The following is a 12,957-nucleotide window of genomic DNA, read 5'->3' on the forward strand; positions in this document are numbered from 1 at the left end:
ACTTGCCAAGCCTTAAACACTCCTTTTATTATACCAAGCCACCCCTAAGGTAGGCCCTAGGTAGACCATATGGTAGGGTGCTATGCAAGTAAAAGGCAGAAAATGCATTGTTACGTTTTACATGTCCTGATACTGACATGCAGCTAAATTCATTTTTCACTACTATGAGGCCTACTGCTCTCATAGGCTAGTTCTCAGACTTCCATACTACACCTTTAAGTTGTAATTCCTGGTCAGAAAGGTGTAGCTGTATCATGTTTATTATCTTTGGAATAGCAATGATAAATCCTTTTTAATGTCAAAGTTGGATTTAACATTGCTATTTTAGAAATGTCACTTTTAGAAAGAGAGCATTTCTCTGCTTGTACTGCTCTATGTGGCTTGCAGCCTGTCTCCAATACATGTCCAGGGTGGGTGACAGCTACACATTGTGCATTCCCTCCAGACTGCCACAAACGCAGGAAGGATGGGTGTGACAGAGAATTGCTTTGCATTCTAATAGCTCAGGAAGAGAGGGAGGACTGACACTTACACCTGAATAGGCAGTGTCCAATGTCCAACACAAAGGGTTGATTACCCTTTACTGACAGTCTGAAGCCAGGGTTGGAAAGAAAGGGGGATCTGTGTACTTCAAGGTTCTGCTTGGAAATCACCCACACTTCAAAGGCACAACTGGGCATAAATGCTGGACTCTGTCAGAAGAACTGTTATGCTGCAACAAGGACTGAGACTGCTGAACTGCTGACCTGGAAGACCTACTTTTCCTTTGTGCTGATCTGCTGCCTGATGCTCTCTGACCCTGCTGAGGCGAGCTGTAATCTGCCTTGCAACTGAAGCAATCTTCGAGGGCTTGATGGCTGGCCTCCTGTTGCTTGAGACTCAGGGATATCAAAGTATCTACCCCTGCTTCTGTGCCTGGTTCACTGAAAGTGAACCCATATAATAGCATCATGGAAATCGAAGCATCTCCATTCTGCATGTAGCAGAATCAGTGCATCAACCTTGTTGAGAAGTAGAACCCGCACATTGTACTTGGAGCTGCTGCAACGCTTCTGGAACAACTGCTTCACAAAAAACACATTGCGCCACTGCATGGGGAAGGACGACACATCATCCGTCCAGCATGGGTAAGGTGCATCATATTTGGAACCATCGCATTCAGAATGGGCGCTACACTCAATGAATGCTCAAACATCACCACCAGTGTGTGAAGAAAATCAATGCATCATCTTGACTGTGGGACCACCATCAACGCATAATTTGTCTGCACCACACTTCTCGCTGTTGTGACAAGGAGCAAGATTTTCCATTCACCGAGCCTGCATGGCTCTTGTCCCAGGCCTGCCTTCCATCATGGTCAGCATGAACTGTGAACTTTGCCCAAGTCTAGTGGTACCTCAAGTAACCCCGAAAGCGCTATTGCTTCTAAGCACTATTTGTACATGTATTCTTTTAAAATTCATATCTCGAGTTGTGTTTATTGGAATTTTGTCATTTTGTTCTTTGTGTGGAGTCTTTTTGTGCCATTTTCCTTGTGCTACTCTGTGTTCTGTAAATACTTTACACATTTGCTCTTTAGATAAGCCTGACTACTCACAGGTTATCTTTTAATGTGTATCTAGCTTACCCAGACTAGAGTGGTGGTTCTTGCTTGGACAAGGTGCATACCTCTGCCAACCAGAGACCCCATTTCTAACAACACCTTTTGTTTGCTTAAAGGTAGGTACTGCAGAAAGGGGTTGGCTTCAGCCCCTTTGAACTTCTGTATGGACACCCTGTGAAAGGACCTCTCAGTCTGGTGAAGGAGGGCTGGGAGCAAGCTCCTGGGAAAGCCCCCCAGGATGTGAACAGCTACATACTGACACTCCATACCCAAATGAAGTGTTTCTGTAAAAAAGCCAAAGAGAATACAGAAGCCAGCCAGAAGGCCACGAATGGTGGTATGATAAGAAAGCCACTTTGGTTCAATTTCAGCCTGTCCACTGCTGGTCTGGGCTGTATGGGTTGAAGGAGCACTAGAGTGAGGTCACCTACCTGATGGCCTTCAAGACTCCCAGAAAACCCTTAAGGGTTATGCATGTCAATCCCCTCAAACCCCACTTCAAAAGGTCCGAAGTTACCATGCTCCTGGATGATGGCGTGTAATAGGAGAATGAATCCCTCCCCGACCTCCCTTCTTCCCAGAAGCAGGATGAGTCAGTGGAGGGTGTCAGCCTCTCCCCGACACTGCCCCTTGAATGTCAGAGAGACTGCCACCAATTTTTGGGGCAGTTTGCCTCTCACTTTTCACTTAGCTTATGACTCACTACATCATGAACTCATGATATTGATACTAGGTGCAGTATGCGGGTAAAGAGTAAAATCTACAGGTTGTCTACAGGTTGTCTGATAAGTTGACAGCCATCCTTATGGAGGAGGTGTCTATGATGCTGGTGTTATGGTCACTTTAGTCCTCATACATCTCTTGGTCAAGCCTAGTGGTGCTTGTTCCCAAGACTGCTCCTCCAAGTGCCACCCCAGAACCTAGTCTCTTTTTTAACTCCTGGGGGCTCAATTCGGTTACCAAGACTTGGAGAACTTCAATGCCGCCTATCTAGATGACATTGCAGTCTTCAGTTCGAGCTGGTAGGATCACATATGCTACCACAGGGGAGTGCTTCAGGCTTTGCAGAGTCCAGGCCTGACTATAAATGCTAGTAAGTGTCAGATAGTGTAGGATTCAGTGCTTTAGTTAGATCACCATATGGGAGGAGGCAAGGTGCAGCCCCTCTAAGAGTGAGACTAATCTGGCTTGAGAACTCCCAAAGACTCTAGTTAGAGGTGTGAGCCTTCTTAGACTTCACTGGCTATAACAGGAGATTCATCAAAGGATATGGCACAGTTGTTGCTCCTTGACAGAGCTGACATCAAAGAAGAAGCCCAGATAGGTGATATGGATGGAGATGTGCACAGAATCCATGCTCAAGGCCCCTGACTTCTCCAAAGTCTTCTCCAAATAATTAATTGTCTAGACAGACACCGGAGAGCATGGCATAGAGGCTGTGCTCTCACTGCTGAATAAGGAAGATCTGGATCAACCTATAGCCTTCGTTAGCAGGAGGTTACTTCCATGGGCAAAAACACCAATTGATGGACAGAATGCAGAACAATGTCATACATTCACCCCAGTAAAGAGATCTGGGCCTAAATCCATCGTTTTTTTGCACTCCACACCACCCCAGGTCAGACATGGCCATATGCAAATCAGTCTTGACCCTGTGCCTCATGGGAACAGTCCAGCCCGAACTGCCAAGCCATGTCTTTCCTGGACCGGAATCAAGCATCCAAGGACCGGTTTCTGGCTATCAGCCTTCATCAGCCTGGATAGCTTGACTCCAGTGGTGTGGAGAGCATGGGAGTCACGTCTGAGCAGACCGGTTTCTGGCTATCAGCCTTCATCAGCCTGGATAGCTTGACTCCAGTGGTGTGGAGAGCATGGGAATTCAAGTATGAGCATACCCATCCCACTTGGGGTGACAAATGCAAAAACAACAATTGATGGACAGGATGCAGAACAATGTCATACATTCACCCCAGTACAGATATCAGGGACTAAATCCATCGTTTTTTTGCACTCCACACCACCCCAGGTCAGACATGGCCATATGCAAATCAGCCTTGACCCTGTGCCTCATGGGAACAGTCTAGCCCGAACTGCCAAGCCATGTCTTTCCTGGACCGGAATCAAGCATCCAAGGACCGGTTTCTGGCTATCAGCCTTCATCAGCCTGGATAGCTTGACTCCAGTGGTGTGGAGAGCATGGGAGTCACGTCTGAGCATACCCATCCCACTCGTGGTGACAAATGCAAAAAAAACAATTGATGGGCAGAATGAAGAACAATGTCATACATTCACCCCAGTACAGAGATCTGGGCCTAAATCCATCGTTTTTTTGCACTCCACACCACCCCAGGTCAGACTTGGCCATATGCAAATCAGCCTTGACCCTGTGCCTCATGGGAACAGTCCAGCCCGAACTGTCAAGCCATGTCTTTCCTGGACCGGAATCAAACATCCAAGGACCGGTTTCTGGCTATCAGCCTTCATCAGCCTGGATAGCTTGACTACAGTGGTGTGGAGAGCATGGGACTCACGTCTGAGCATACCCATCCCACTCGGGGTGACAAATGCAAAAACAACAATTGATGGACAGAGGTGGAGTGCAATAGAGAAGAACTGTTGAGATTGTCCAATTCCCTCCAAGGAATGGGCTTTATGGTGAAACACTACCCTGGAACAGATCACGTATGTGCTGATGGTCCCACCCGGTTCTTCCACCTTAGTGAAGAGAACTCCCAATGGACTTAGTAGTTCTCCTCACTTTCAGCTGGTAGACTTGGGATCCTTGCTGTGGTATTCCCCTAGCTGTTTACCTTCGGACCTCCTGTTTTGCTGACTTTGTTTTGGCTTACCTTAGAACTTTGTTCACTTTACCACTGCTAATCAGTACTAAAGTGCTTGTGCTCTCTCCTTAAAAAATTGCGGGACAAAAGGGGGTGGTGATGGACGGAGCATCTGAACCAATCAAACACTCACACCCAGTCAACAGATCTGGGTTTAATCCATCACCGTTCTTTAGCCCACTCTGCCACCCCAGTTCAGACATGGCCATATGCAAATCAGTCTGACCCTGTGCCTCATGGGAACAGTCCAGCCCGAACTGCCAAGCCATGCCTTCCCTGGACCGGATTCAAGCTTCCTAGGACCGGTTTCTGGCATTACAGCCGTCTCCAGCCAGGCTTGCTTGAATCCAGTGGCAAAGTGAGCAAGGGACTCACGTCTGAGCATACCCTGCCAACTTATGGCGAACAAAGCTGTACAAAAGGGGGTGGTGATTGACGGAGCATCTGAACCAATCAAACACTCACACTCAGTCAACAGATCTGGGTGTAATCCATCACCGTTCTTTAGCCCACTCTGCCACCCCAGTTCAGACATGTCCATATGCAAATCAGTCTGACCCTGTGCCTCATGGGAACAGTCCAGCCCGAACTGTCAAGCCATGCCTTCCCTGGACCGTATTCAAGCTTCCTCGGACCGGTTTCTGGCATTACAGCCATCTTCAGCCAGGCTTGCTTGAATCCAGTGGCAAAGTGAGCAAGGGACTCACGTCTGAGCATACCCTGCCAACTTATGGTGAACAAAGCGGTACAAAAGGGGGTGGTGATGGACAGAGCATCTGAACCAATGAAACACTCACACCCAGTCAACAGATCTGGGTTTAATCCATCACCGTTCTTTAGCCCACTCTGCCACCCCAGTTCAGACATGGCCATAGGTAAACAGTCATAATATCGATTCCAAAATATAGAATGGACATAATATCAAAGTAAAAATATAGAATGGACAAAATAGTGAATGGACACAATATAGTGGTTAAAAATATCGAATTGAAGGTAAGTAATATCGATTTTCAAAATATAGAAGTCAAAATATCGAAGTATACAATATAGGCATTAAATATATCGAATTTTTAATACTATAATTTTTTTTAAAGTGTTTTGTATGTTAGTATATGTGTGAAAAGTGTATATTCATTTTTGTAATGTATGTTTAATTTATTTTAAGTAATGAATTTTATGGTATTTAATTTTTGCGTAATTTAATTCGGTAGCAGGTTGTGGGTTTATAGGGGAATAGGGTGGGAAGTAATTTAATTATATTAAATTAAATATTAATTTTTAGCAATTATTATAAATTTTTAATTAAATTTAGCTTTTTAGTTCTGCAGTGGGTTGTGGGTTTATAGGGGAATAGGGTGGGAAGTAATTTAATTATATTAAATTAAATATTAATTTTTAGCAATTATTATACATTTTTAATTAAATTTAGCTTTTTAGTTCTGTAGCGGGTTGTGGGTTTATAGGGGAATAGGGTGGGAAGTAATTTAATTGTAATTAATTAAATATTTGTATTTATTTATTAGTATTCATTTTGATTTTATTGTTAATTTGTAATTGGTAATTATTTTTATTAATTGGCAATTAATTTTTATTAATTGATTAATTGTTAATTATGTTAATTTTCTAAATGTATTTTCTGTAGCGGGTTGTGAGTTTATAGGGGAATAGGGTGGGAAGTAATTTAATTGTAATTAAGTAAATATGTTTATTTATTTATTGGTATTGATTTTAAATGTATTGGTAATTCATTTTTAATTGGTAATTAATTTCTATTAATTGGCAATTAAGTTTAATCAATTGTTAATTATTTTGTATTAATTAAATATTTGATAATTATGATAATTGCATTAATGTATTTTCTGTAGTGGGATGTGGGTTAATTATGAATAGGTTATTAATTTTTAATAACTAATATGTATTTGTATTCCTAATTAACTATTACATAATATTAAATTGGTTATTAATTTCAATTAATGTTTTATTGGTATTGATATTTAATTTATTTTTAATAATATATTAAATCATTACTTTCCCTACTGTTAAACTCACTGGAGTGGGAATAGTAATTTTCACCCTCCCGCTATCCAACGCGTTCCCTACTGTTGCACTCTCTGGAGTGGGAATAGTATTTTTTACCCCTACGCTATCCAACGCTTTCCCTAATGTTGCACTCTCTGGAGTGGGAATAGTATTTTTACCCTTACGCTATCCAACGCTTTCCCTACTGTTGCACTCTCTGGAGTGGGAATAGTAATTTTTACCCCTACGCTATCCAACGCTTTCCCTACTGTTGCACTCTCAGGAGTGGGAATAGTAATTTTTACCCCTACGCTATCCAACGCTTTCCCTACTGTTGCACTCTCTGGAGTGGGAATAGTATTTTTTACCCCTGCGCTATCCAACGCTTTCCCTACTGTTGCACTCACTGGAGTGGGAATAGTATTTTTTACCCTTACGCTATCCAACGCTTTCCCTACTGTTGCACTCTCTGGAGTGGGAATAGTAATTTTTACCCCTACGCTATCCAACGCTTTCCCTACTGTTGCACTCTCTGGAGTTGGAATAGTAATTCTTACCCTCCCGCTATCCAACGCTTTCCCTACTGTTGCACTCTCTGGAGTGGGAATATTAATTTTTACCCTTATGCTATCCAACGCTTTCCCTACTGTTGCACTCACTGGAGTGGGAATAGTATTTTTTACCCCTACGCTATCCAACGCTTTCCCTACTGTTGCACTCTCTGGAGTGGGAATAGTAATTTTTACCCCTACGCTATCCAACACTTTCCCTACTGTTGCACTCTCTGGAGTGGGAATAGTATTTTTTACCCCTGCGCTATCCAACGCTTTCCCTACTGTTGCACTCACTGGAGTGGGAATAGTATTTTTTACCCCTACGCTATCCAACGCTTTCCCTACTGTTGCACTCACTGGAGTGGTAATATTACATGTTATCCTCCTGCTATCCTACGGTAAAATATTGTAATTTTTTTTATTAATAACTTAAATTAATTATATCTTAATTTTAAGGTTATTTGAGTATTTTTAAGTATGTTTTAGTTAATTATATTTATTATTTCATTAATTTTAAATTACTTTTAAGACATTTAAAAAAAATCGATATTTTGACTCACTATATTTTTTACAGACTATATTTTGGATTTGATACTTTTGTACTTACCTGTTTGTAGATAGGAATTCGATATTTTTGCATTCTATATTTTGGCAACTATATTTTGGTAAGTCTATATTATGTCATTCTATATTATGTCAGTGATCCGGACGGAGCATCTGAACCAATCAAACACTCACACCTAGTCAACAGATCTGGGTTTAATCCATCACCGGACTGTTCCCAAGAGGCACAGGGTCAAGACTGATTTGCATATAGCCATGTCTGAACTGAGGTTGCTTGGTGAGCAAAATAATGATGGATTAAACCCAGATCTGTGACTGGGGGTGAATGTTTTGCCATTGTGAAACATTCCGCCCATCATCTTGTGTGTTTTGCTGTTCACCCTATGTGGGAAGGGTATGCCCAGACGTGTGTCCCGTGCTCACTAAGCCACTGGAGTCAAGCTATCCTGGTTGAAGACAGCTGATAGCCAGAAACCGGTCCTAGGATGCTTGATTCCGGTCCAGGAAAGACATGGCTTGGCAGTTTGGGCTGGACTGTTCCCATGAGGCACAGGGTCAAGACTGATTTGCATATGGCCATGTCTGAACTGGGGTGGCTTGGTGAGCAAAATAATGATGGATTAAAACCAGATCTGTGACTGGGGGTGAATGTCTTGCCATTGTGCAACATTCCGTCCATCATCTTGTGTGTTTTGCTCTCCTAAAAACATGGCATAACTGACATATATCAATTGGCATATTTAATTTACTTATATGTTCCTTTGAAAGTGTTGCTATCTGTGACCAGGCCCTGTGAATTAAATGTTACTAGTGGTCCTGCAGCACTGATTGTGTCACCCAATCAAGTAGCACTTTAAGCATGTTTCAGGCCTGCCATTGTAGCCTGTGTGTGTGCAGTTTTAAACAGCAATTTTGACCTGGCAAATTAAAACGTTTGGGAATTAAATTGTGCATTCTGCACTCAAATGATGCACGTGTGAATAAACTCAAACTTTGAAAATTTTGAAATGCTCAAAGCAATGTTTGATTAATTGAACAATCCTAAACATGTTTTCAATGTACTATGAATTCAAATAATCAAGATAAAGGCCATATTTCTACTTAATTTATTATGGTAGTGATTATTTCCATTGAAGATGCCGAATGCATTTCAGGATTAAAATTCCCTTCTTCAGGGGTCACTATAAACTCAAAATCATAAACATTGCATTGAGAGTTATCTCCTAATAAGAAGGGAGGTATAAGACCAGCACAATGCACATTCTTAGGAAACGAAAACAGTAAATGGAATAATTATACAATGCTTTGAAAGAAGGTGGACTGTGAGATAAGGTTTATTGGAAGTTACCAATAACTATGGACCCAACCCGTAGCCTTTACCAAAGACAAGTGGTAACAAAAGAACAGAAGAAATTCCCAAATTGTGCACTAATAATTTGTGTTCAAAAGTAAAAGCTGAGCGTTGTTGTGTCATTACGCCAATCACCTCAGAAACCCAATAATTTGTAACACACCACCCCTTTCTGTAATGTGTACGACAACCACACTTACTCAATATAAAAAAAAAGCCGGTTGTAGAAAACTTCGCTGAGTGAATGAGCGAGATCATGGTCTATGGCAAACAGTGGGAGTTCCAAGTTGATTTGCCATTTGTAAAAACTGATCGAATCTCAAGTACCACACATGCAAAAGTCTAAGATACCTTGTGTTGTTATCCATGAGGAAACCCAGGAAGTTACGAGACAAATGCAAATAAATCCCATCACCTACCTTTAGGTCAAACTGCATGTAAAGCTCTCGGAAACCAGCCCGCATAATGCAAAGCTACAATTATTAACCACGGTTTTAACAAGCTCAAAAGAAGAAAAAAGGACTCATTTCATGCGCATTTACCTGTAAAAAGAAACTGTGAATGGTCGCCATCTTGTAATGTGTCCCGAACAGAAATGCGAAATGCGAAAAAGTGGAAAAAGTGACTCAAAATGCATATTATTAGACCAGAATGCCTCTTCTTGATTGTGTCATCACCCAGGTGGTAAAGAAAAGAATCGAGCAACAATCATGCAGATAAAACTTAAATGAAATGAAAAACACATGAAGTAAGCACTTGTCAAAAAAAGGGAAGAACTCTCTAGGGTGTTTATTGAGGGTGAATGTGGTGCTCAATGATTGTCAAATAAGAATGTATCTGCACGTGTTGTTTGATTAAGAGAAAGTAATACACATGGAATAATCTCTACTATAATAAACAAAGTAGAATTATTACCTTTAACTTTATTATTTAAATTCATAGTACATTGAAAACATGTTTCAAATTGTTCAATGAATCTGTGTGCTGTGCAGTCAGGTATCAAATGTAGTGACACTTGTTAAGTGTTTAGACTCTATATATAACCATGCTTCTAGCTAAAGATTACCTCTTCTACCTCTTCTTAAGGGTTCCCGGTGAGCCCACCAATTCAACCTCCCCTGTGGAGAGAACCTCACTGCTTATGTGGTAGAGCCCATCCCTCACAATGGGCAAAGACTTAGAGAGGTTATTTGCAATAGAAGATGTAATATGCTGTTATTACCTCCCCAGTCTTGTCCCTTCCCCGATTCCGTCCTACCTGTGAGCGTGTCTCCGGGCGCGCAGGTAGAAAGTTGGAGTAAAGTGAGCCAAAGCCGTTTATTAACGGCATTCCGTGATGTGGAACGAATAAAGTCGGTCACTTCTCTACCTCTGCTTGCTGCCATTAAGAAGGACCTTGAGCAAGCACCATCACTCCAGTTCTTTGACGAGAAGTTGCAAAGTACTGTAACAACTGATGCAAGCTAAATCAGATTGGGAGCTGTGCTCAGCCAAATGACTGAGAAAGGGGAGAAAATCATTGTATTCACATCCAGGAAGTTAAAGGACCATGAGACAAAGTACTCAGTAATTGAGCGTGAATTGTCAGCTTGTGTTTGGGCTGTCACTAAGTTTAAAAGTTTCCTGTGGGGCAAATAATTCACCATCCATACTGACCACAAGCCACTGGTCAGTATACTTGAAGCAAGGGGTTCAAGTCGACCTTCAACAAGAATTGCGAAGCTGGCATGCAAAATGCAGGAGTATCAAGTTAGGATGGAGTACATTCCAATCCGAGTGAATGTGTCAGCAGACTACCTGTCACGTGCCCCGTGTGAGGATGATTCTAAGTGTGAAGAGGATGAGGAAGATGATCTACTCATTGCATGCTTCTTTGAGGGTCACAAATCCAGTGGTTCCATTACAAAATCAGAATGGTTGGGAGCAATAAGTGGTGATACTGTGTTGGAAAGTGTAAAAAATTATGTGATCAAAGGGTGGCCACGCAAAAAGGCACTTGATGAGGCAATCAGACCCTACTGTAAAATTAAGGAAGATATTAGTGTTGTTGAAGGTGTTATTCTCCGGGGTGAGACTTTAATAGCACCAATATCCATGAGAAACAGGCTGTTGACGTTAGCCCCTGAAGGGCATGTAGGAATGACAGACACCAAACAGAGATTGAGGGATAGGTACTGGTGGCCCTCCATGGATCGTGATGTTGATGTATTTGTCACTCACTGTTCAGTTTGCAGAGAAGCAGACAAAACTTTGTGGACACACCATTGTCGCATGACTTCTGTTGAATTACCAGAAGGTCCATGGATCAAGGTCAGCATTGACTTCATAGGTCCTATGAATGCTTTGAGTTACGCTATGCTATAGTGTTTATTCATTATTTCAGCAAATGGGTAGAAGTCAAATTCATACCTCAATCCACTGCATGTGAAGTAATTGACTTCTTGAAAGAGTTGTTTTGCAGATAAGGTTTTCCTCATCAGCTCATCTCTGATAACGGAGTGCAGTTTGTGTCCTCCGAATTAATCATATTCAAAAAAATAATGGCATAGAGCATGTGAAGTCCTCTTTGTATCACCCTCAAGGAAATGGCCAGGCAGAAAGGGCCAATCGCTTGATAAAAGAAACCATCCAAATGGACTTGAAATCTCACATTCCTGTTGAGGCAGCCCTACGTACCAGGCTGTGGTTGTACAGTACCACCCCTCACAATACTATCAGTAGAACCCCATTTGAATTCATCAAGGGTAGGGCAGCTATTACACGTTTACAACCACATTGCTCATTGACTTTAAAAAAGTGGGAAAACAAGAACCACATTGAGAGTGAGAGCAGGATGAGAAGTCTGGTGGATGAGCGCCAGAAGCACATGCGCTTTAACTATGATACCAGAAATGCTGTACAAATTATGTCTGTGAAGGAAGGTGATGTGGTAAGAGTGAGGTATCCCAGGATAGATGCCAACATGAGCAAATACAGTGAACTGAGGTGTGTGGTCAAAACTAAGGGGACTGCTGTACTCCTTGACAATGGCCAGTGGTGGAATGGTTCAAAAGTTGCCAGCAGCAGGATCCCTGAGTCTGTGAACAGGCCTTGTGGTTTGCAGAACAATGGTCTGGCGTCCTGTGTCTATAGACGACCTCCCCAAGGTGCCTCTTCCTGGGTTGGCTACCCGTCCTGTCGATACCATTCCGGATAGAAGAACAATTGTTCTGCCCATAAGATTTAAGGATTATGCAATGTATTAGTTACTGTCAAGAGAAATAATGTATTTCCGCTGTGTATTTGAAAACTGTGCATTCTAAAACCTGTCTTAAAAAACAGGGGAAGATGTAATATGCTGTAATTACCTCCCCACTCTTGTCCATTTCCTGATTCCGTCCTACCTTGTGTGCCTGTGCGCGTGTCTCCTGACGCGCAGATAGAACGTTGAAGTGAAGTGAGCCAAACCAGTTTATTAACGGCATTCCGAGATGTGGAACGAATAAAGCTGGTCACTTCTCTACCTCTGCTTGCTGCCTCATCATTACACCCAATGTGTCCATCCCTGAGAGAGCCTATCACAGGGCTTCCCGGACCACAGACCACAGATTATTCACTGCCCCGCCATCATTTACTGTTACGCAGACAAAGGGACAATTGCCCACTTCAAGAAGGCTAATTCCTGTAACCTGCTGTGGGCCAAACTCTAGCGGGGCTGGAGCACCGATGTTATCATCTAATAGGGAAGATATAGATCCCCTGGTTTTGTGCCCTATGCTTTCTTTCTAGGGGGTATGCCAGGTTGACCTCTGAAATAAGGTCTTACACTGGGGTTTCCAGACTTCAAGTTGCAGGGATTTACCTCTTGTTAGGAGAATTGTTTGGAAAGGCCCCTCACAGAAGGACAACCAGGGGGATTGTATTGTTATCAATTTTAAGAATGCTAATTGCCCTAGAAATTAGTCACCCTACCCCAGGAGCTGGATGCATTTAGACGGCAGGATTGACGTACTGCCACTGGATTTTTATAAACCGTGTGAACAAGGG

The sequence above is a fragment of the Lissotriton helveticus genome, chromosome 8 (assembly GCF_964261635.1).
Source record: "Lissotriton helveticus chromosome 8, aLisHel1.1, whole genome shotgun sequence".
Taxonomy (NCBI): Eukaryota; Metazoa; Chordata; class Amphibia; order Caudata; family Salamandridae; genus Lissotriton; species Lissotriton helveticus.